The sequence below is a fragment of the Schistocerca piceifrons genome, chromosome 1 (assembly GCF_021461385.2).
Source record: "Schistocerca piceifrons isolate TAMUIC-IGC-003096 chromosome 1, iqSchPice1.1, whole genome shotgun sequence".
Taxonomy (NCBI): domain Eukaryota; kingdom Metazoa; phylum Arthropoda; class Insecta; order Orthoptera; family Acrididae; genus Schistocerca; species Schistocerca piceifrons.
This window is the reverse complement of record NC_060138.1, coordinates 287,955,195-287,980,067: the sequence shown is the minus strand read 5'-3', so window position 1 is coordinate 287,980,067 and position 24,873 is coordinate 287,955,195. Positions and strand designations below refer to the sequence as shown.

At 45.8% G+C, this 24,873-nt stretch overlaps 1 protein-coding gene across 1 annotated transcript in view; it reads right to left on the bottom strand.

Moving 5' to 3' along the window:
• The window catches only part of LOC124799851 (serine proteinase stubble), a 711,707-nt gene that overhangs the window by 323,676 nt on the left and 363,158 nt on the right, over nucleotides 1-24,873 (bottom strand). The window lies entirely within an intron of this gene.

Here is a 24,873-nt window from a genome sequence, read left to right as displayed (position 1 = left end):
GCACTGCCGAAGATGACATTTTCTGTTTGTTTGTACCTTCGTGTAGATGAGTGAAATCTTTTCTAACGTTTTTTACCAATACTGTAGTTTCTTTGCCGATGATAGTTAAAGCCTGGTGATGGACTTACAAGCAGGAAACTGGTTAACCTGAATAAATTAATCCTGTAGAACATAAGCAATACAATGCTTTTCATTTATTAACAAGTTATGTTCAGTTACTGAACAGTAAAAAAAAAAAACACAAAACACATGAATTTATAATTATTGAATGTTGTGAGTTAGGTTTTCCTTCATTTGACACACGCATTGACGTAGTAACCTAAGGATAGCGTTCTTGCTACAAAAATAATAAAAGAAACAGTGGTACAGGCGCAGCGGTTGGACACTTTTCTTTTGCGGGAGAAACGGAGGTCAGACTACCACCCAGCGAATCGCATTTAGGTTTCTTTATCGCTCGAGTAAAGCTCCGCCTCCAATAATCTTCTCGTCGCCGAGAGATTAATCCCACGCTTCCTTCCTTTCTATGCAATAACTTGAAAACCTTAAAAAGTGAAACCTATAATGATAGAGTATTAGAAGAAAACAGTTAAATATACAGAGCATTGATGAGGTAGCCCTGCTCCGCAATAAAAGCCTCTAGATATCGTGACATCTGAGTAAAACAGATTTCACTGACAAACAAAATTCTGGATAGCCGTCATCTGGGCCTGAAGATCAGCTGAATTGTACATCTGACGAGCATCGCGAACGGATCACTTTCAACGAAATCCAGAAATGTTCCGTGGGCAACATGTCTTGCGAATATGTAGACAAGAGATAAAGTGCTATATACTTTCAAGCAGCAATGACTATACCAAACCTATGGACGATCATTGTCATCTTAGAATGTTGATGCAGGTTTGCGTAGAAGGAAGAACACCATTCCGGTCCGGAAAGCTTCCCTGTTACAGCGATTTCTCTAGACGATGGTTCACTCTAGAAGTTTATTTAATACACGGTCCACTCACATTAATGTGACCACCGCGCCGGCCGGGGTGGCCGAGCGGTTCTAGGTGCTACAGTCTGGAACCGCGCGACCACTACGGTTGCATGTTAGAATCCTGCCTCAGGCATGGATACGAGTGTTGTCCTTCGGTTAGTTAGGTTTAAGTAGTTCTAAGTTCTAGGGGACTGATGACTTCAGAAGTTAAGTCCCATAGTGCTCAGAGCCATTTGAACCATTTGACCACCGCGTACGTTCGACGTCGACGTGCAATAACCACTCACAGACGGCAGGTGGCACCATTTGCAGTGGAGGCTGTCGGGGAGACGCGGAAAACAGTGCAGTCGTTGTCACAATGTCAAGGCGGAAAATGAACGCTTTACCTGACGTCCAGAGGTGCATGATCATTGGTGGAAGCATTTCCGAAGCGGCTAAGTTTGTAAACTGATCGCGTACCATTGTAATTGAAGCACACCGTACATGGCAAAGCGGCACTATCCAAATCCGGCGCCAAGGTAGCTGGGGTGCACTATGTCCCATACAGGACAGGTGTGGACGACCTCTGTTTGGCTCAAATGGTTCAAATGGCTCTGAGCACTATGGGACTCAACTGCTGAGGTCATTAGTCCCCTAGAACTTAGAACTAGTTAAACCTAACTAACCTAAGGACATCACAAACATCCATGCCCGAGGCAGGATTCGAACCTGCGACCGTAGCGGTCTTGCGGTTCCAGACTGCTGCGCCTTTAACCGCACGGCCACTTCGGCCGTCCCGACCTCCGTTTGGCCGCGATGTGTATGGGCGAATAGACGTGCAACTGTTCAGTAGCTGACCGCACAGATGAACTAAGGAGCTACGAACAGTGTCCCCGCAACGACCGTTCAGCGAAAGGTGCTGAGTATGGACCACCGTAGTAGGTATCTGGTTCATGCATCCATGCTGACTGCTCTCCATCGGCGACGAACACTGGGATTTGCGAGCCAATACCTGACGTTCACTGAGTGCCGGCAGGTGGCCTTTACAGATTAATCGCGTTTTATGCTCTATCGGACAGATGGCCAACACCCTGAAACAATCGTCGGAAGGGTCCAGGCCAGAGGAGGAAGAGTTAAGATCTTTGGAATGCTTTCGTGACGTTCCGTGGTGATCTCGCCATTTTGAAAGGCACAATGGATCAACACAATTATCACCTATCCTTGGGGAACACGTCCACCCGCACACACAGTTTGTTCTTCCTCGGCACGATTGCATCTACCAGCAGGACGATGCAACGTGTCATGCGGCTCGCAGAGCACCTGCGTGGTTCGAAGAGCAACAGAATGAGTTTACCGTACGACCCTGGTCGCCAAAGTCCCCGTATGTAAACCAAGTAAGAATCTGTGGGAGCACCTCGATTGAGTTGTTCGTACCATGGATCCTCACGCTGGCCACAGCACTTGAGTCGTCAAGGCTCCACGTTCCTGTCAGTAGCTTCCAGCACATCACTGACTCTTTTCCTGCACATGTCACACCGGTGCATGGTGCAAAAGTGAGTTATTCACGCTTCTGGCAGGTGGTCACACTAATGTGACTCGACTGAGTGTAGTAACCAAAACCAACGGCGGGAAAGTCTCGGGCTGCGGATCGGAGCCGCCAGGCAGGGAAGCCGGCGGCGGTGGAGCACGCACCACCGGGTAAACACAGGACGAGTCAGGCGACAGACCAACGACAACTGACAACAACCGACCACGACCGACTATGACCAACACAACAAGGAAGAGATAAACAACGAAGGCATGTGGAAACCAAACACCAACAGTAAATCCACTCAGAACCAGAGCCAGAAAATGTCAACAACGAGCAACGACCAGAACGCAGTACCGCCGAGATAGAAACGAAATCCAGAGCGAGTACCAGACTGACTGGACTAGGTTTTTTTCCCTTTATTGTTATTTTAATACCTGAACAATCAGGTAGGCTGTCAGCGGCATGCTACGCCGCTCTTCAGCCATAGTGTTGACAATAACAGTACACAGAATGGAGAATTAGAATGAACATAGTGACGGGCAAAAAATATTGGTCACAGATACACAAAAAACACGGAGCCGTTCACACTCGACGATAACGACACTGAAAACGCGTTGACACGGCGCACATAACACTGATGAATCCGATGGCACAAGTGAACGTAGAAGCGTGACGGCGGACACTAAAAACACAAAACGACGTCACACACACGAGACACTGATGGCGATGATCTCAGGCGCGCGAAAGACCACATAGCGTGTGCGAGTCCGGGGACCTGCCAAGAGGGGAAGAAGGGTGAGGGGGGGGTGGAGAGGGGAGAACAAAGATGCCAATGGCTGAGGAGATGGGAGGAGGAGTAGAGGGACAGGGGAGGGGAGGCCCAGGGGAGGAGTGGGGAGAAAGGGAGGAGGGAGGGTGCCCAAAGGAACAGACACAGGAAGAGGGAGGGAGAATCAAAGTTGGTAGGAGAGGTAGATGGAGGGGAGGAGGACATCATCAGGGAGGGGGAGCTGGCGGAAGCCACCTTGGGAGAGGGTAAGGAGGGTGGAGAGATGGAGACCGCGTGGGATGTGGGAATACAGGCGCGGCAGTGGGCGGGGGTGGGAGAGGATGGGTGAGACAAGCGGATGAGGAGGATCGAGTTTGCGGGAGGTGTACAGGATCCGCATCCTTTCAAGGAAAAGAAGGAGGTGGGGGAAGGGGATGAGATCATACAGGATCCGCATGGGGGAGGGGAGACAGATGCGATAGGCGAGGCGGAGAGCATGGCGTTCAAGGATTTGTAGGGATTTATAAAAGGTAGGGGGGGGGGCGGAGATCCAGGCCGGATGGGCGTAACAAAGGATAGGGCAGATGAGGGACTTATAGGTGTGGAGGATGGTGGAGGGGTCCAGACCCCACGTACGGCCGGAAAGGAGCTTGAGGAGACGGAGTCGGGAGCGTGCCTTGGCTTAGATTGTCCGGAGATGGGGAGTCCAGGAGAGGCGACGGTCGAGGGTGACGCCAAGGTACTTAAGGGTGGGACTGAGGGCGATAGGACGGCCATAGATGGTGAGATAGAAATCAAGGAGGCGGAAGCAAGGGGTGGTTTTGCCTACAATGATCGCCTGGGTTTTGGAGGGATTGACCTTGAGCAACCACTGGACTAGGGCAGAGCGGGTCCCTATATACGAAACTGGAGGGAGCGGCTATTGGCCGCTGTCTGCACGTGGCGTAGTGGTGGCGCCCTCGCTGCGCGGAATAGCCGCCGCGGAGGCGGAGCCCTCTATGGGCTGACCACGTCCACTTGTTCTGGCGCGTGTTCGACTTCCGCGGCGGAAGGTACTAGACTGAGTATGACGCCGAATCATCCACTTTGTAGGTTAGCGTTCGCATCTACTGCATGTTACGCAACTCGGCCGTCACAGCAGTTTGTGCTGAAGCTAGGGTCATTGGAAAGATACTGCAACATCTTATAAACAGTCGATATTGCTCCCTCACAAAGGAAAGAAAAATTTGCAAAATATGTTGCATCGTATTCCGCGATGCATTCCATTCCCATTGACTTACGTCTTACTGCCATCCTTAATTCTAGCACAATTTCAATCAGCATGTGATTTTGGGTACGATAATAAAGAGCGGCGACCATGCGCATCTGTTCAAACTTGGTACCAAATGGTTCAAATGGCTCTGAGCACTATGGGACTTAACTTCTGAGGTCATCAGTCCCCTAGAACTCAGAACTACTTAAACCTAACTAACCTACGGACATCACACACATCCATGCCCGAGGCAGGATTCGAACCTGCGACCGCAGCAGTTGAGCGGTTCCAGACTGAAGCGCCTACAACCGCTCGACCACACCGGCCGGAAAACTTGGTACCTTTTGTGTCGTAACCTGAAACCAACTAGGACGGTCACTGCCGCGAGCCAAGTTGAACGTGGAAAAAATAATAACAATAATCAAGTGGCATTATTGGCAGGAGACCACATCTGGAGATGTTCGGCCACCTGGTCCAAGTCTTTCTGTATGATACCACGCACAGTGACATTACCAATAAAGTTTCTGAAATTTTATTTTAATTGTTGCTATCCACAGTTATTTTCGAGTATTCGCCATGAAATATATTGTCTCGATTACTTCACCACTCGTGGAACTATTGTCCCATTTCTTTGTTTTACATTTTCTCTCCAGGCGCAACTGTTTAGTCTTAATTTAGTTACATTCGCAAAAAATTAACATGGTCTCCGGTGGATGCTCCGAATGGAAATTTCATGAGTGACAGTGAACATAAAAAGGAAACTTCACGAAGAGTCAAAATACAGCGTAAAGTCCTTTAATTAAATTTAAGATCTAGGCCATTTGCAGCACACTCGCATTTTAACTAATTGCTCGAGGCAAGTGACAATACACAACTGTTTAGTGTAGTAAATATCAGGCGGTAAACATTTCACGCTGAAAACACATTGCTGCAATCATTATGGAACAACAGACTGAGAGCATGCATTTGAAATATATCCTGAATGAAATCACCTTGCTTTCAGAAAAAAAGGTGTTGCATTACTCACTCAGCACCCCTCGTACATCGAAACTTGTATGCACCATCTACCTTCTGATTCCCAGAATGTTTGGGAGGAAGACTTACGTCGCTTGAAATCTCTGTCCTCCCGGCACAGAGAGCAAAACGAAATTCCGTGAGATGCCGGAGAGAAATTCGACCCTAATGACCTCACATGGAGGAGCAAGAAAGGCGGCGTCTGCACTTTTGGTTACCGCGAGCCACCGGCAGTAAATCTGGGGACGGAAACCGGGCTGCAGCACCGTGGTGTTCGCGTTCCGGCGCCTTCCGATTCCCGGCCGCGGCGTGTGCCGGTTAAGCCCGCACTGGGAAGGCGACGCGGGTCGCGACCTCTCCCGATGGCCGCCAGCCGCCCTTCGACGGTATCTCATGTGGCCTGTGAACACGCCGCCTCATTAGCAGCGCTCTGGGCTGCCATTAACCCACATCTCCCAGCTCTCGCCCAGCCTCCACTTCAACTCCAGTGAACGACACTGGCTTCGAATTCTTCAATACGGCGAGTCTGGAGTTTAGACAACAAGGGAAGAACGTTAACTGTGTAATTACACCGCAGTAGGTAAATTCAACAAAGCAGGTATACGCCAACTAACGTGCAAAGACTATGATTCATTATACATCGGACATCCTTTTCAGGATAAGATACTCGGATCATCTAAGAGCGTTGAAAAGTGATAACACACGTTCCACATTTGCAGGGCACCTCATCAAAAATAGCCATCCCCCCAATGGAATAGAAACAGACATCCAAATCCTAAAACACAATAACCATCTGGGCCAATTTTAACAACCGGAGGAAATTACCACATCCAAAAAGCTGTCACACAGGGAACAAAGTTACCAATGACCAAACAATAAGAATACAATATACAGCACTCTCAACGATTTATCGGACAACATAAAATAAAATACACAAGTACACACACGCACACACACACACACACACACACACACACACACACACACACACACAAAGAGAGAGAGAGAGAGAGAGAGAGAGAGAGAGAGAGAGAGAGAGAGAGAGGGGGAGGGAGGGAGGGGGGGAGGGAACAAACGGAAGAGACCCAATCAAAACAAAAAAAAGTACATAAATGACAGTTGGAAGTGCACCAGGGACGTAAATTTGTGCCGTGAAACGTGTGTAAAAGCTAGAGCAGTGTTTACAAAAGAGTGTGAGAAAACGTGAACAAACACTGTCAAAATACGAAACATGATACATAAATAGCAAGCTACACGAAATACTTCGTCATAGGTAGCCTTCACAAAACTTTTACCGATGTCCACAGGTCAGCTCAGCTACACAAAAACAAATCTGTCACAGCGAAGAACTAGCAAAATATTACAATGGTAACGCCAAAGAGGGGAGAATGTTATTCGGAGATGGAGAAGCGTAAAAAGCGTGCATAGGATGAACTGGCGTCAAACCAGTCTTCCGACTACAACAAAAACGACAATTCTGACACTATTTTTTTGGAAAAACTAGACATGATTGTCTTAATGGGATTTCCGCGATCGTTCTTTAAATAATAATATGGCATTTCAGTCTTTGATCGCTATTTTTTATTTTCAATGACCGGTTTCACGCTGGCTGCCCATCTTCAGATCATATACTGCAGTTACAGAGTAACTCGTAAGTACAGAACTATCGGTTCACTGTCATGACCACTTCAGTGAACCGATAGTTCTGTACTGACAAGTTACTCTGTAACTGCAGTATATGATCTGAAGATGGGCAGCCAGCGTGAAACCGGTCATTGAAAATAAAAAATAACGATCAAAGACTGAAATGCCATTTTTTTTTTATTATTTATTTTTGGTGTCATCAGTTTTCCGAACAGCAATTGAGCACTTGCAGCCTACTTCCTCAGTATTTGCTGGATGTGTTCCAATACCTGTCTTCCGCTATAGTTTTCACCCTCTACAGCTCGCTACAGTACCATGGAAGGTATCCGATGGTGTCTTACACGTCCTTTCTCGTTAGTTTTTTCCATATGTTCCTTTCCTCGCCTTTTCTACGGAGAACCTCCTCATTGCATGTCTTATCAGTCCACCTAATTTTCTACATTCTTCTGTAACACCAAACATCAAATGTCTTAATTCTCTTCTGTTCCAGTTCTCCCACAGTCCATGTTTCACTGGTCATTCTATAGGCTATAACCTTTCTTGTACTACTAAATTGCTCTATAAAGACTCTTGGTGGCGCGAGATACCTTCCGCCTTTAATGTGCGATCCCGCATAAAATGCTAATTTATGTATAGTAATGTTAACATATAGTTCCATGATTTCCATTAATGCTCAAAAGGAAGGGTAGTGTTAGAACGTTTCCAGTTTTATTTCTTTTTTTTTAAAGTCGGTATAAGACATTTTTGAATAACAGTCACTGACGTTATCAGACAGTGGCATAGATGCGTCCTCGGTGTTCATATACTTATCTCCAAGAGTAATTATGACCGTAATAAAAGTGAAGTTCGCCAGAATGTATAGCCGCGCTAATGGATGATAGATGGATCGAAAAAGTACTTTGCTGGATTCCATGGAATAAGAAGACTGTAACGCCCAGTTCATGACAGATGGGTAAATGACATTGTATGGCATGGAAGATCTACTACAGTGATGCGTTTCGCATAAGGAATTGGGAAATCTGGAAGTGGCCTTTATTCAGAAAAGGTTATAAATGACTGACACTACACAATGAGATGTCAAAAGTCGTGGGATATCTCCCAGGACCATTTCGGAAATCGTTTTGCCGGGCTTACTGCAGAAACTCGACGTGGCATGGACTCCAGTCGTTGTAAATCTCCAGCAGAAGTATTTAACTATGCTGCCTCCACTGCCGTCCATAATTACGAAGGTGTTTCCGGTGCAAGATTTAGTGCACGAACTGACCTCTCGAAGTGCCTCATAAATATTCGATGGATTCACCGATCTGGGTGGGCAAACCATTCGCTCGAATTGTCCAAAATGTTCTTCAAACCAATTGCGAAAAATATTGAGGCCCAGTGAAGTTGCCCATTGTCATCCATAAAAATCCCAGGGTTGTCTGGCTGTAAATGATCTTCAGTGGTCTCCAAATAGCCAAAAATTGCCATTTCCATTCAATGATCGGTTCAGTTGGACCAGAGGGCGCAATCCATTCCATGTACAGACAGCCCGCAACATTATAGAGCCACCACCAGCTTACACAGTGTTGACAACTCGGGTCCATGGCTACGTAGTGTCTGAGCCACACCAGAACCCTACCATGAACTCTTACCAACTAAAATAGGAAATAGGGACTCATCTGACCAGCCCACGATTTTGCACTCGTCTGGGGTCCAATTGATACGGTCACGAGCCCAGGAGGGGCGCCGAAGACAGTTAGCAAAGACGTTCTCGTCGGTCGGAACCGCTATAGCCCTTTAATACCAAATTTCGCAGCGCTGTCCAACGGATACGTTCTTAGGACGCCCCACATTGATACCTGAGGGTATTTCACGCCGTGTTTCTTGTCTGCTAGCACCGACAACTCCACGTAAACGCCACTGCCCTTGGTCGCTAAGTGAAGGTCGTCAGCCACTGCGTTGTCCGTGGTGAGAGGTAATGCACGACATTTGATATTCTCGGCACACTCTTCAGACTGTGGATCTCCGAAATGAAATATCCCATGTGTCTTGCTCCAACTACGACTCCACGTTGAAAGTCTGTTTAAATTACCGTAATGCGGCCGTAATAACTTCGGAAACCTTTTCACATGAATCACCTGAGTACAAATGGCAGCTCAGGCAATACACTATTCTTTTATACCTTGTGTCCGCTACACTATCGTCATCAGTATATGTATGAGCATATCTCTATCCAATACTTTTGTGACTTCAGTGTTTAAGACATCTCAAATTTAATACTGCCGAAACAATGCTGTCATGGGACTGTTAATGTCCATTAAAATTCTTCGAACCGTTTTTATCTTGTTAATTGGCTGTTAAATGTTGATATCTGGAACGAATAAGCATCCGAAGAACGCTTGGTAAATTCTGTGATCCTATTTGGCTAAGAAAGGTGGCTCATATATGGGCAACGGATGACCAAGGTTTCCCAGTGTTTTAAGCCTACACAACGATTTCAGAACGTCATAAATGCCTAACACTGTTTTGCTGTCTAGTGAAGCTTTCTAATACGGCTTGGAGGATAAATATGTGACTGTAATTCTGTCGCGGCACATAACTGTCGACAGCAGATAGTGGGATTAAGCTATCCGATACCGGCTGCCTGTAGGAATGGAAAGCACAGCTCGAAAGTGACACGGCGCGTCGAGTAGAATGCGTACGGCTGGAAAAAGCAGCGATGCAGCAACAGCTATTCTTGACGCTAAATCTATGTTCTTTAAAGTACCTGTTTGAATCCTACACCGTTCGAATCGACGCCACCGGAAGAATTTATGTACTCGACACTGAGAGTTGTCAGATTAACTGCCCGCTTGCTTCCAGATAGGGAAACACACAGCGCGTTTGTGGCACCGCGAGTTTCAAGAGCAGAATTGTATCCAACGTGGCACCTCTCATGAAAATTCCTGGCGTCCACCCGGTGCTGCCGTCACTTTTTACGCCCGGTGACGCGGCTCTAAGGCGGCGGCACTCTGCCAATTAGGCGCAGCGGCGCGTCGCGTCCGTTTGTTGTCGGCGGGCGTCCTTTTTGCGTACGACGCGACTTGTCAGGTAGTTGCCACCTGGCTGGTGAATAATGCAGCCTGCGCGCGCACTTATCGCAGCGGGGGCCCTGCCCTGACGACCCAATCAGCTGCTCTTGTCGCACCCATCATTCAACTGTCTCCCCAACAGGTGAGCTGGCCTCTCGCGTGTCTGAGACAACTTTTGGTCACATCTAAGGCATGGGCAGAGTAAAACAAGGTCCCACCTAATACGGTGAAGGCCATCTTTGGTCGTTAAACTACCCTGTATCGTCCTAGGAGTCGTTACACCTAAATACTGAAAGACAGTTGGGGTTTATAGCTCTTCTCGGTAAGGAACTGCACCAGTTCTTCGAAAAATGAGAAGAAGAATAGCGAGTCCTTAAAAGTCGTTTTGGTACGGATCGCAAATCCGGCTTTTTTCTGGCTATTTCTTTTTAGGATGTCATCTGGCTGCCTCATGGCCTTTGCTCGATGTTAGCCAAGGCGTGGGGCTCCCATTTGGCTGCCTCTGATCAGGCACGATTTGTTGTTAGCAGTTTTCTCCCATAAGGAAATTTTTTAAATGAATGATTCAAATGGCTCCGAGCACTATGGGACTTAATATCGGAGGTCATCAGTCCCCTAGAACTTAGAACTAGTTAAACCTAACTAACCTAAGGACAGCACACACATACATGCCCCAGGCAGGATTCGAACCTGCGACCGTAGCAGCAGCGCGGTTCCGGACTGAAGCGCCTAGAACCGCACGGCCACCTCGGCCGGCAGCCGTAGTAGAGGCACTGAGTTTTTCTACATAATTTACCTGTCACATATTGATGTACCAACGTTTCGGTCACTGTTCTTCATCTGGGTATTTAATACTACAACATTTTTATGGAAGTTGCTACCGATCTTGAGAGCCTACAAAGTTACACGGGTATGGCGTGCAAAGATAGCAGAGTTCAAGCAGTGAAATTGCGACTTCCTATAGCGAAACGTAAGGAATGAAGAAGCCAGAGACAAGTTCAAAGTGTTTATGAGGTCCATTCGGAAAGCAAACTCCAGTAGGTAGCGAAATGGAATGAGGAAGCTCCTGCAGCGTTTTCGATGGGAAGTGTGTGATCACCAAACAGCCTGGACTTGGCTCCCTCTGATGTCCATCTATGCTCAAATGAACCGCTGGTTATGAAGACAACATTTTGGCACTGACAACGAAATTCAGACCAGCGTAGAGAAGTGGCGGAATACAGATGCGGCTGCCTTGCATCACGAGTGTATTGGAAAGTTGGTACAATACAACGACAAATATCTAAGCCTGAGCGGTGATTGTGTACAGCAATTGCTGGAAGGTGTAACAAATTGTCGCAAATAAAACATTTTTGATTTGCACTGTGTTTCCATTTCGCGACCAATCGGACCTTACTTTCCGAGCAGCCTTCATAATATTGTAGAGGCAGTTGATAAGTGTTCTAATGGATGTATAAGTCTCATATAATGCATGAATGGCGGTAGGTATCCTGAAATAGTTATAAGCTATCTGCATGGAGGGAAATGGGGCTTATGGACGTGACCGTTCACATATAATTTCAACTTCATGCTCATAAAATAGCAACACATGTGTGTAGAACTTCCAAGATGGTGCGCCGCGGGCAACAGACTGCAATAGCAGGACGGCAAAAGATTTACACAAAAGGTGGCCGAACTAGATATCTGACGGACAACGAAAGCAACAGCAAACAGAAGTAGATAATAGCTCTCCTCGGAGTCCACATGTAAAAAATGTTGGACGAAGCGTCCCTCACAAAAGACAATTTCGACTGCCTGAGTAAATTGGCTGATGATAGTGACATCGACGTTATAGTTCTGTTACGTGATAGCAACTCAGCGGCTAGATGCAAGGTACAAAACGCTTTCAATGTTCCTCTTATCTATCAATAGAGCCACAATAGCATTTCGAATTATACTCAGGTAAACTCGGCCGTTTTACCTTGCAATTGAACTAGGATGATTAATTTCAACATTCTCGGTTGTCAAGTGCTGCTCGTTCTGCGAAATGTTTATGGTGCTGCGGACACCCACGTTTTCCAAGATGACAACGTGCTTGTACATAGGGCTGCACGTATACGACCCTGGTTTGATGAACGATCAGGAAAACCTTTCGCATCTCATTTGATCCGTTCATTTCCGAGGTTACCAGCCAGAAAATTAATGCCATACCGATAATTATGATAGAACTTAAAGATCTGTCAATTAAATCAGCCGAAACCACCAAACGAAAATTGGTAAACACTAGTCTTTTCCGCAGCGACTATGACTTGAGTGTATGAGGGAGATTTTAACAACCGAAACACAACCTGAGGATGCAGACGGAAACGAAGAAAAACGGTCGAAACGGATCGACGTATAATAACTATATATTATGATACCCAGGTATTTAAAATATTACGAAGAGGCAGATGGGAAACGGATACAAACCCTGACCTATCCATATTCTCCACCGACGAGAACAAACTACCACTGGATCATTCAAGAAAAGAACTAAAACATTTTCCAGGAAGCTCACAGCGCCTCTCAAATAATAAACATTGGTGTTAAAATACCAGTTACAAAATCCATCAATAACCCCAGACGGAGCTTTGAGGAAGCTAACAGTACACCCAGCATTACGAAAGATACTTGGTGATCATTGTAGAAGTAGCTAATCGGAATATCTCAAGGGGAACAAGAAATATTATTCCCAAACCCTCTGCAAATAAACACAAGTTCGCTTGGACCGCAGTACCGAAATACAAACAAATCAGGAGCGAAACAAATCGATAACGACCTACAGAATACCATCACCCCATCACATCTCTTCGGTGAACAGGAGATAAAAGAGGCAATGAAAACTTTCAAAATTGGAAAAGCAGCAGGGTTTAATGAGATATTCACAGAATTTATAAAACACATAGGGGAACAGGGAAGATCTTGAGTGAAATAAATAATTTTATAAAGATGCACTGAACATCGGATAAATCCATCCTCAATTTAAAATTGCACACACTTTGTCAATCCTTAAACCCGGGAAGTATCCGGAAGATGTTTCTAATGGTTCAAATGGCTCCAAGCACTATGGGACTTAACATCTGAGGTTATCAGTCCCCTAGACTTAGAACTACTTAAACCTAACTAACTAACTAACTAACTTAAGGACATCACGCATATCCATGCCCGAGGCAGGATTCGAACCTGCGACCGTAGCAGGAGCACGGTTCCGGATTGAAGCGCCTAGAACCGCTCGTCCACAGCGGCCGGCGATGTTTGTAGCTGTCGACCAATCGCACTGCGGAAGTCAGCTTCAAAATACTTGGACGCCTAATTCTGAGTAGGACTCGGGTTATAAAAGAAAAAGCAGCTTCTACATTTCAGGCTGGCATCAAGAATAAGCTGCCCTACGGGAGCGGTATTAATTATTTACTGAAATTTATGCAAGGTGAACCGGAACTCCACTGACAAAATTTCGAAGGTTGTACAGGGATATTTTCCGATGATCTCCAGTGGCTGATAACAGACTCATTACATTTTATTTCGTTTGATTTCTTACACGAGGGCTGTCAAAAAAAAATGGCTCTGAGCACTATGGGACTTAACTGCTGAGGTCATTAGTCCCCTAGAACTTAGAACTAGTTAAACCTAACTAACCTAAGGACATCACAAACATCCATGCCCGAGGCAGGATTCGAACCTGCGACCGTAGCGGTCTTGCGGTTCCAGACTGCAGCGCCTTTAACCGCACGGCCACTTCGGCCGGCACGAGGGCTGTCCAAAAAGTAAGTTACGATCGGTCGCGAAATGGAAACGACTATGAAAATCCGACAAAGCTTTGTAAAGATGTGTTGGGCAGTGTCTCTAGTATGACTCTAGGTAGAATTATGTCGCCCTTTTCATTCCCGAGCTCTTAGTGAACGCGTAAAGATGTTATAGAAAATAGTGTCTCCCGCCAAGTACGAGGGCCTGGTGAGAATTTTCCCCTGAAGCTTTGCAACCAACATTACATAACTGTCGTGCGGTTTCTTCTTCAAGACAATTCTCAGGCTCATTCTGCAGGGGCAATGAAGATGTTCGTGCATCGTTTCAATTGGAAATGTTTGGTTACCCACAATACAGCCCGTAATTGTCTCTCACTGAGTTTCATCTCTGCTCAAACGAACCGCTGGCTATGAAGACAACATTTTGGCACAGACAACGAGCTTTAGGCCAGCGCAGAGGATTGGCGGAAAGCACTGGCGGCTGCCTTCTATGATGAGGGTATTGGAAAGTTGGTACAACGCTACGACGAATGTTTGAGTCAGAACGGCGACTACGTAGAGAAGTAGCTGAAAGGTGTAGCTAACTGTTAGAAATGAAACATTTCTGATTTTCACTGTGATTTTCATTTCGCGATCAATCGTAACTTACTTTCTGGACTGCCCTCGTATTTATCTTAGTGTCTGTATTCCAATGAAAGAAGTCTGCACAAATGAGAAATGCTTTCGATCTCAGAAATGTCAGGCCCTTTGACCTTCGAAATACAACTTTTACGAATGCTGTAGTGTTCCGTCCAAGAATAAAAAACGGTACTGCATCACTATCATTCCATTTCACGTTGGTACGGACATAATGCGGTAGAGAGGATCTTGTGAAAAGATATGGAACTCGGAGCAACATCTCCATTCTTGCGATTCCATTCTGAGAACAAAATCAGCTTTTCTGTAGCTGTCGTAAATCCTCTTCCAGCACCAACACAGAGCAGCAGACTCGTTTTGTGTGCAAGAACAAACGCAATAGCACATTTCCGAAGTTATGGACCGGGCGCACGATTACGAACTTTACGTGACTTGTAACAGTTTTAACAGCAGGGGACTCGGGGTACGTATTTGCAGGGTTCGTCACTCATCCTCTTACGACTGGGACCAGTTCCTCGCTTCGACCACTTTTCTCCTCACCGTATAATTTTTCCAGGCATATTTGAAATGCATGCTCGCAGTCAACTGTTTCATAAAACTTGCAGTAACATGTTTTCATGGCGAAATAGTTATCATGTGATGTTTATTACACTAAACTGTTGCGTATTTTCACTTGTCTCGAACTGTTAGCTGCTCAAAATACGATTGCGATGCAAATGCTCTCGAGTTTAAATTTAATTAAATGGCGAATGGCTTTACGACGTATTTTGACACTTTCGTTAAGTTTTTTTTATGTTTACTTTACCCACATAATTTCCATCTTGAGTATCCACAGGAGGCGACGGTATCATTCACTTAGAGCAATTAAAAAAAATACACCATGTGCCCACCATACATAGTTTTGGCGAATGTAATTAAATTAACGCTGAGGAACTGCACGCGGAGAGAAAACTTAATACAAACAAATGAGACAGTTGATCCAGGAGCGGAGAAATGAACGAGGCAATACACTTCATGGCGAGTGTTTAACAATCGAAACTAATTGTGGGTAGCAACAATTAAAACAGAACTTCACGCAGATTATCAGTTACGTCACTGTTCTTAGTACACCATGAGCAACATGCAAAGTCCTACCATTAAATTTTATACACGGTGGTACATTTGTCTCTATCTATTCTGACAACCAGTAAAACTAACAGCTAACAAAACCAACACGGAAAATTTAACACCAGCTTATACAGGTACAGATGGCGTCTTTCAAGAAATCCTATGGACTTTCGTTGAAATGGTTGAAATGGCTCTGAGCACTATGGGACTTAACTTCTAAGGTCATCAGTGCCCTAGAACTTAGAACTACTTAAACCTAACTAACCTAAGGACATCACACACATCCATGCCCGAGGCAGGAGTCGAACCTGCGACCGTAGCGGTCGCGCAGCTCCACACTGTAGCGCCTAGAACCGCTCGGCCATCCTGGCCGGCATGGACTTTCGTCACAATTAATAGAGGCTGAATTAGAATTCGCAGAAATAATCCCTTGTTACTAAATAGATGTGCTCTCGCACCATTTAATAACATTCTGCTATTAAAACAACCATTCAGCATCACTTCCAACTTCCTTCCTGTACAAACTGATACATAGCGCACAGAACAGTCATGAAGATGCAACAGAAAAGGCATGGACTGAAGAGGGGGAAACTAAGGAATGTGTCATAGATTTGTATTGATTACGAAGCATCAAAACCAACCACTGGGTCGGTGTCTAGAAAACATGCACGACGCGTCCGTTCTTCTTGAGACAGTTAAATCTAGTAGAACTTTTATTGGTTCAAATCAGATGGCTCTGAGCACTATGGGACTTAACTTCTGAGGTCATCAGTCCCATAGAACTTAGAACTACTTAAACCTAACTAACCTAAGGACATCACACACATCCATGCCCGAGGCAGGATTCGAACCTGCGACCGTAGTAGTCGCGCGGTTCCAGATTGAAGCGCCACTCCGGCCGGCCGTAGTTTTATTCATTCTTAGATCACTTTTACAAGGATATTGGACATGTAGTGGTATTACAATTTAAGAGCAGCAAAAATGATGTAATTCATATACACAGATATTACGTAGTTACAGGCGTGATATAGTTGTCTTATCTTTGATCTATAGTAATTACACTGTTAGGCACATAAACATACATCGATTCTTATATGACAGATGATAATATACTGGCAGTAAGCTGCGAGCGCTCTTTTTTTTCATGACTATCTTGTTTCAATCGATATTTCTCCTATATCTACTCAGGGTCGACGTGTTATTCTGTATTCGGCAATGTTAGTCGCAGAGGGTGGCTGGATGCAATTACTCGCGCCACCCCTTCCCACATTGGGACGGAATTTACATAGATGTCTGCGTCTAGTGTTATCCCATGTGAAAGTGTGAGAATGTTTTGGATACGTTGTGCACCGCGTAACTGAGGCGGGACTTGGGTATCAACCCGATATTCACCTGTTCAGATGAGGGAAACCTTAAAAATCACATCCACGCTGCCTGGTGCTTCGTCACTCGTCGTTAATCCGCCGGATGAATTCGAAACGGAACCCCGGAAGCGGCGCAGTAACACCCTAGGGTACATGGGAGGTTGATGATCTTGTTTCAATGAAAGACACCGTCACAGAAATACCGTTTCCTTGGATTGAATTAGGAAAAAGAGACACTTATATGTGAATCAGTCAAATATACTTCTGCAATTGAAACATTATGAAATGCTACTGACATCAATAGACGAAAAGTACGACATTATAGTTATTTGAAATATGTCATTGAAATGGTACGACATATTAAGTATTTTCCTGGTTTTGGCTGCACACTTATTTTATTAGCTCGTTGTTTACATACGACAATCTCTTTTCGGCAGTTTGTCTTTTTCTAGTAATCTTGAAATATATAATGTACGTATTTTTCTTACAAAATTATAAAAATTATAAGTTTGAGGGCTTACGTGTGTTGTGGCAGATATTTACGTTTTTATGTGCCACAAAATAGTGTGCTGAAGCGTCTGTTGAAATTATTCCTCAGTTTCCATGACGCTGAAGTTTGTCAGAATTTTAAGTATTGTGTGTACCTTTTAATTTGCGCTTGATAGCAATGGGAAATAATAATAAAAAAAAAAACGCTTCCCCACGTTTAAGACTTAATAAACAAAGTAAACTTTATGTTTCCCGTGCGAAGTTGAAATTGTGAGTGGGGATACCGAAAAGGAGGGAAAAAAGTACTGTAATACATTAAAAAGCAAGCCATGCTTAATAGGAAATTATATTCCTACAAAGGCAGCTTCAAGACATTCTGTCACTGAAATGCTATAATCCAGTGGAAGAATTTATTATGATCGACGAAACGTCAGAGACGACTCTTAAGAGGCTCGATAAGGTTGGGTTGGCTGGTCTGGGTGTGTAAAAAACCGATCGCCAAATGGGAATGTAAAAGACAACGAGGAAACTGACATATGGAGACAGCACTACAGATAAATGAAGTCCAGCGAGTGATCCGGAGAGAGAAAATCTGAGACTCAGCGAAAGCGGAGACCAAGAACCAACGGTGCTTTTACGACAACGAGACGATAGCGATGCGTACACGACTGAGTCCTGTATCGTTGTGTGCAGAATTTATAGGACGGTCGGGAACTGTAATTGGCCAGCGGAATAGTGTGTGGCTCCGCAGCAGGCGGCGCTAGCTCTCTCAGTGCTAACAGCTCCGCCTAGAGGCCGAAATAGAATTCCATACTGTCTGGCGAGCTTTCGAAGTCTTCGGTACAGAAAATAAGAGGATTCATATAGGATGAGTTGATAATTTGAGCAGGGTGTAACTAAGGATTTGATCTAATACGTAACTGCTTTTATACAAGACGTTTAAAAGAAATGTCTCGTGTACCTATAGGAAATAGTACTGATCAAAGTTAGAAGACAATTTCCTACAACTATATGTCCAGAACCCAATATTTTTTCGAATGTGGGCCGTTTTATTTCTGAAGATTAAAGTGTATTATTTGCAGGTGTAGGCTGTCTTATTGTTGCTGTTCATTCCTCATGTCTGAATGATTCTGATTTCCGGGACACGGGTGGTGGCGCTGATACCTGTCATGGCAGTGCAACGATCTGCTACATCAATCAGTATGTGTTGTGCTGCTCATGCATTATATTAGCAGAACAAGATTAGTCATTCTGTGCAGTGTGAACAAGCTGTTCTGTAAACAGGGCAGTGGAGGAGTACTATTACACGAGGAAAACGGCAGACATAGTATTCTGTTATGGGTCAGCCTGACAGCACGCTTACCCAATCGCCAAACCACGATTTCTGAATGGGAGGAGGGGGAACGGGAGAAAACTTTGATGGCAATGTAGTCGCACTGCTTACGACATGGTTCCATATTTGACATTTCTCACCAATGTGCAAAACAAACAAAACAAACTTTCAGTATTATTTACTTTTTGCATGCTGTAGGGATAATATAATTTTTATCTGGTAGAACTGTCGGCATACAGACAGACAAAGACAATGTCACAGATTTTCGCACTCAGGTTGCCACGTAATCGTGACTGACTTAGTTTCATATTCGATAAAAGCCTTTCACACGCACTTATTGATCGACATATTTTATCACGTTTGCAACCTCGTTATCGAGACGTGGAACACCATCTGATGAAAAGAATGTAGACGTCTTGGAGAGTTTTTACGCAAAAGAATTTTGTTAAAAACTGCTTTGCAGATTTATCAGTTACGTCTTCAGATGTACGGAGGCGCTTTCAACTAAACAGGCAAACGGTCTCGAAAACAGTTCGAAAACAGATGTAAGATTAGCAAAATGTTTAGCAAACCACCCTTGTAATTGTTTCAAGGAGAAAACGAATTCTTCAAACGTCGCGTTTTCTTTAATGCCAATTAGCTTCCGGAGCTGGACTATGTTTATCAGAATTTGTGACTCCCACAGTGCGATTTTCTTTGTATATGCATCCCCATTGCCGGCCGAAGTGGCCGTGCGGTTAAAGGCGCTGCAGTCTGGAACCGCAAGACCGCTACGGTCGCAGGTTCGAATCCTGCCTCGGGCATGGATGTTTGTGATGTCCTTAGGTTACTTAGGTTTAACTAGTTCTAAGTTCTAGGGGACTAATGACCTCAGCAGTTGAGTCCCATAGTGCTCAGAGCCATTTGAACCATTTGCATCCCCATTAAATCAGAAATAAGTTGTTTTCTCAACCTGCATTATGTGCAGTCAGGTCCACTTAAAATGTCTGCAAATCCATTCCGGACGTTCTAATTTGCGTTCTTGCATTCCTTTTCCCTTAATAAATTCAGCAATATTGACATTTAATTTGAAAAATCGTTCCAGGTATGCCCCTTGTCTTCACCAACGTAATTCGCAGCAATATATAAAGTCTCTACAATCTTTGTTCAGTTCCATAGAAAACTGCTGGAACTGACAGTGTAATAATGAGTGCGACTTCAGAAATTTTATTATTCGTACCACCAATTTCTTCACGTGTTCCATGCCTGCAAATTTTTCTTGTTGAGCAAAACAATGAATTCCGTCTGTCGATCGTTGTAATTTTTGCTGTTCGATTGTCAACTAAATCTATAAATTCTTTATGCATTGTTTAACAAAGTAGTTTCATCGTAAATTTGGAATACACGTCGCTTATGCGACTTAATAATCCGTACTGAGATATCTCATCCCTCTTCTCTGTAAATCCCATTCACTTTTAAAGGATTGTGACGATAGATCGCTAGAATGTCTCTTTTTGTGCAAATAGCCACTGGACCTGTGAACGTCTTTAATACCACAAACAAACAGCGAAGGGTAAACGGAGCTGACACCACAATTCTGCTGAAGTGAAGAGAGTTGTGTTACTGAAATATGCCACACCGTGATACTAATTGAAATGTCGCCCTGTAGCGGGTACTTCTGAGAAGGTCCGAGAAAAGCCGAAACAGGTCGATCCTCGACTTGCAAATCCAGCTCGCATCCGGTTTTGCAAGCTGTTGCTGGCTGTGGGTTAGACTATGGCAGTAACCGCCAGGTCCTTGATCTATATGGCGAGCGACATCAACAATGTGTCATTGCCCGAACTCTTACGGGACTCGGTAAGATTGTCTGCCGCGAGTAATGAGTGTAATGAGCAGGGGCACTACGAATGTAGTGTGTGGACATTAAGTTAGGAATATGGGTCTCATGGGGAGCGTGCAACGGATAAATACCTGCAGTCGCACTATCCTCTGTGTTCTCGGTGGCTCAGATGGATAGAGCGTCTGCCATGTAAGCAGGAGATCCCGGTTTCGTGTCCCTGTCGGGGCACATGTTATCAACTGTCCGCGTTGAACTACACTCCTGGAAATGGAAAAAAGAACACATTGACACCGGTGTGTCAGACCCACCATACTTGCTCCGGACACTGCGAGAGGGCTGTACAAGCAATGATCACACGCACGGCACAGCGGACACACCAGGAACCGCGGTGTTGGCCGTCGAATGGCGCTAGCTGCGCAGCATTTGTGCACCGCCGCCGTCAGTGTCAGCCAGTTTGCCGTGGCATACGGAGCTCCATCGCAGTCTTTAACACTGGTAGCATGCCGCGACAGCGTGGACGTGAACCGTATGTGCAGTTGACGGACTTTGAGCGAGGGCGTATAGTGGGCATGCGGGAGGCCGGGTGGACGTACCGCCGAATTGCTCAACACGTGGGGCGTGAGGTCTCCACAGTACATCGATGTTGTCGCCAGTGGTCGGCGGAAGGTGCACGTGCCCGTCGACCTGGGACCGGACCGCAGCGACGCACGGATGCACGCCAAGACCGTAGGATCCTACGCAGTGCCGTAGGGGACCGCACCGCCACTTCCCAGCAAATTAGGGACACTGTTGCTCCTGGGGTATCGGCGAGGACCATTCGCAACCGTCTCCATGAAGCTGGGCTACGGTCCCGCACACCGTTAGGCCGTCTTCCGCTCACGCCCCAACATCGTGCAGCCCGCCTCCAGTGGTGTCGCGACAGGCGTGAATGGAGGGACGAATGGAGACGTGTCGTCTTCAGCGATGAGAGTCGCTTCTGCCTTGGTGCCAATGATGGTCGTATGCGTGTTTGGCGCCGTGCAGGTGAGCGCCACAATCAGGACTGCATACGACCGAGGCACACAGGGCCAACACCCGACATCATGGTGTGGGGAGCGATCTCCTACACTGGCCGTACACCACTGGTGATCGTCGAGGGGACACTGAATAGTGCACGGTACATCCAAACCGTCATCGAACCCATTGTTCTACCATTCCTAGACGGGCAAGGGAACTTGCTGTTCCAACAGGACAATGCACGTCCGCATGTATCCCGTGCCACCCAACGTGCTCTAGAAGGTGTAAGTCAACTACCCTGGTCAGCAAGATCTCCGGATCTGTCCCCCATTGAGCATGTTTGGGACTGGATGAAGCGTCGTCTCACGCGGTCTGCACGTCCAGCACGAACGCTGGTCCAACTGAGGCGCCAGGTGGAAATGGCATGGCAAGCCGTTCCACAGGACTACATCCAGCATCTCTACGATCGTCTCCATGGGAGAATAGCAGCCTGCATTGCTGCGAAAGGTGGATATACACTGTACTAGTGCCGACATTGTGCATGCTCTGTTGCCTGTGTCTATGTGCCTGTGGTTCTGTCAGTGTGTTCATGTGATGTATCTGACCCCAGGAATGTGTCAATAAAGTTTCCCCTTCCTGGGACAATGAATTCACGGTGTTCTTATTTCAATTTCCAGGAGTGTATATCAAAGCCTGTCGGCAGCTAAAGTTCTTGATTTAATTATCATTTCACTTTAAAGGTTTTGGTGTATGCCTAGCACACCGGCAATTTGCAGATGTTACAACAGCGTGTCACCAATATAAAGCCCAGGAAGAAGACTGGACCTGACGCTTACGTCAGAGCACGTGACACTGCAGGTTTTACAAGTGGCAGCAAGCATCTTCAGTAGGGTGCGATAAACTATTTTAGACAAGTTAAATAATCCTTAACTGCGCCATTAAATGCAACCATACCGTCCATAGCACACGACAGAGTTAAATAATTGACGTAGTGATATCCCTTTGGCCCTGCACGGAGCCGAGCGTTCACAAAGTATGGCGGACAAGGCGACTAGCGTGACGTCACAAGTTCTTCGAGGGGCCCCGGAGTAACACATATGATGCAATCAGAATGGAGGCAGGTATATTTGAAAGAGTGAGTAATTTACTGCGGGGAAGGGCTAAATAATGTTTCAGGATGCGTGGTAACAACATGCGCTGTCTATAGTGTCTACTTTTATGTAACAAAGAGATGGGAATGAGAGGAAAAATTCACCTGTATCTGAGGAGGAACTAGTTTCCAGACATACAATTATATGAACTTTTTTGTTTTAACCAATACTACCTCCTGCAGGAATATGTGACGCTTTTTTTTTAAAACGCCCGATGTGTAGCATTATATTAAAGTGGTGCCAAAGTAGCCGGCCGCTTTGGATGAGCGGTTCTAGACGCTTCAGTCCGGAACCGCGCTGCTGCCACGATCGCAGTTTCGAATCCTGCCTCGGGCATGAATGTGTGTGGTATTCTTAGGTCAGTCAGATTTAAGTAGCTCTAAGTCTACGGGACTGATGACCTCATATGTTAAGTCCCATAGTGCTTAGGGCCATTTGAACCATTTTTTTGGCACCGGAGTTTCCCGTGGCGGCACCATTCGACAAAATTCTCTTCGTGTTGAAAAGGCGATACATAGATTAAAGTACAATATGACGCGGAACTTGAAATAATGGCCGGCAGGAGTGCCCGAGCGGTTCTAGGCTCTAGAGTCTGGAACCGCACGACCTCTACGGTCGCTGGTTCGAATCCTGCCTCGGGCATGGATGTGTGTGAAGTCCTTGGGTCAGTTAGGTTCAAGTAGTTCTAAGTTCTAGGGGACTGATGACCTCAGAAGTTAAGTCCCATAGTTCTCAGAGTCATTTGAACCATTTTTTTGAAATAATTAGGATGTTTGGACTCCTGGCAACATTTATTATATTTTTATGTAAATATTAAGAAGTAAAATGAGAAGGATGTGCAATGGGTATTGGACACGGACAAAAAGGTGTAATGTAGGTGGTAAGAGGCGGGTAGTATTGCAATTATGGAGGCAAAGTGTTGGATGGAGCCATCAATTCGAACAGGAAATGGCAGTGTAGGTTGTAGTTGATAGAAAGGGTAGATTTCACGAAAGATTTTACGGTATGGTAGGCAAAGCCAGTTGAAATTACCCAAGCAAAGGATTTGGAGTGTACGCAGACGTGAGGAAGAGGGAACGTGGGGACCGAAGTGGGGGTACCAGGCCTTGGTTCTGAAAGGATAGGGAATCCATTTGGAAAACAGAATTTGATTTTACGTTAGGTGAAGGTATTCGTGATATATGGAAAGGCGTGGGAGCTTTAAAAGCTAGTAGATAACACAAGTGAGGGATAAGTCACGACATAAATAGTTCGCATCTGTAACGAGCAGCGCGGAGGTGACGAGGCGAGAGGAAATCTGGGGCTGATGCTGACAAATGCGTGCTCCGCCCACTCCGGGAGCAGACGTTTAGAGGCGCAACGCGTGTCTGAAACGGATAAACCGGTCGAGTCGGCCTCCCGGAACGGGATACACCCGGCACAGGTAGCGGCACCCAGAGACGTCATTGTCTGGCGGAACGCGAGCAGGTAGGTACTGGACCGGCGATTCTGGAGAAAACGTCATTGTGGGCCGAGCGAAAGGAGTGTCTGGAGCTGGGCGATGGGGCCGCGATAAGGCGGGGCCGGCCGTATCTGGGACAGCGCGGAGGGCGGCGGGCGGCGGCGATCAAAGGCGAGCGCCTCGTCCCGGATGGGCGGCTGCGCTGCGGCTGCGGCCGCGCACCGCCGCGTAATTAAGCGACGGCAGCGCCAGCCAGTGAAAGTCCCGCTGCCGGGGCCGGATGCGCCCGCCACTCGCGGCTCCACCTTCGCCTCCACCCGCACATTGCTTCCTCCTGCTTCTATTTCTGCAGGTTGTAACGCCGGAAATGCATATCCTCCTATTTCCATCTATTGTACTATATTTTTGTTCCTTATTTTGTTACCTGGAGATATGACATTTCTGTGTCTTTATATATTGTAATTGTTTTACTATATATATATATATATATATATATATATATATATATATATATATATATATATATATACTCCTGGAAATTGAAATAAGAACACCGTG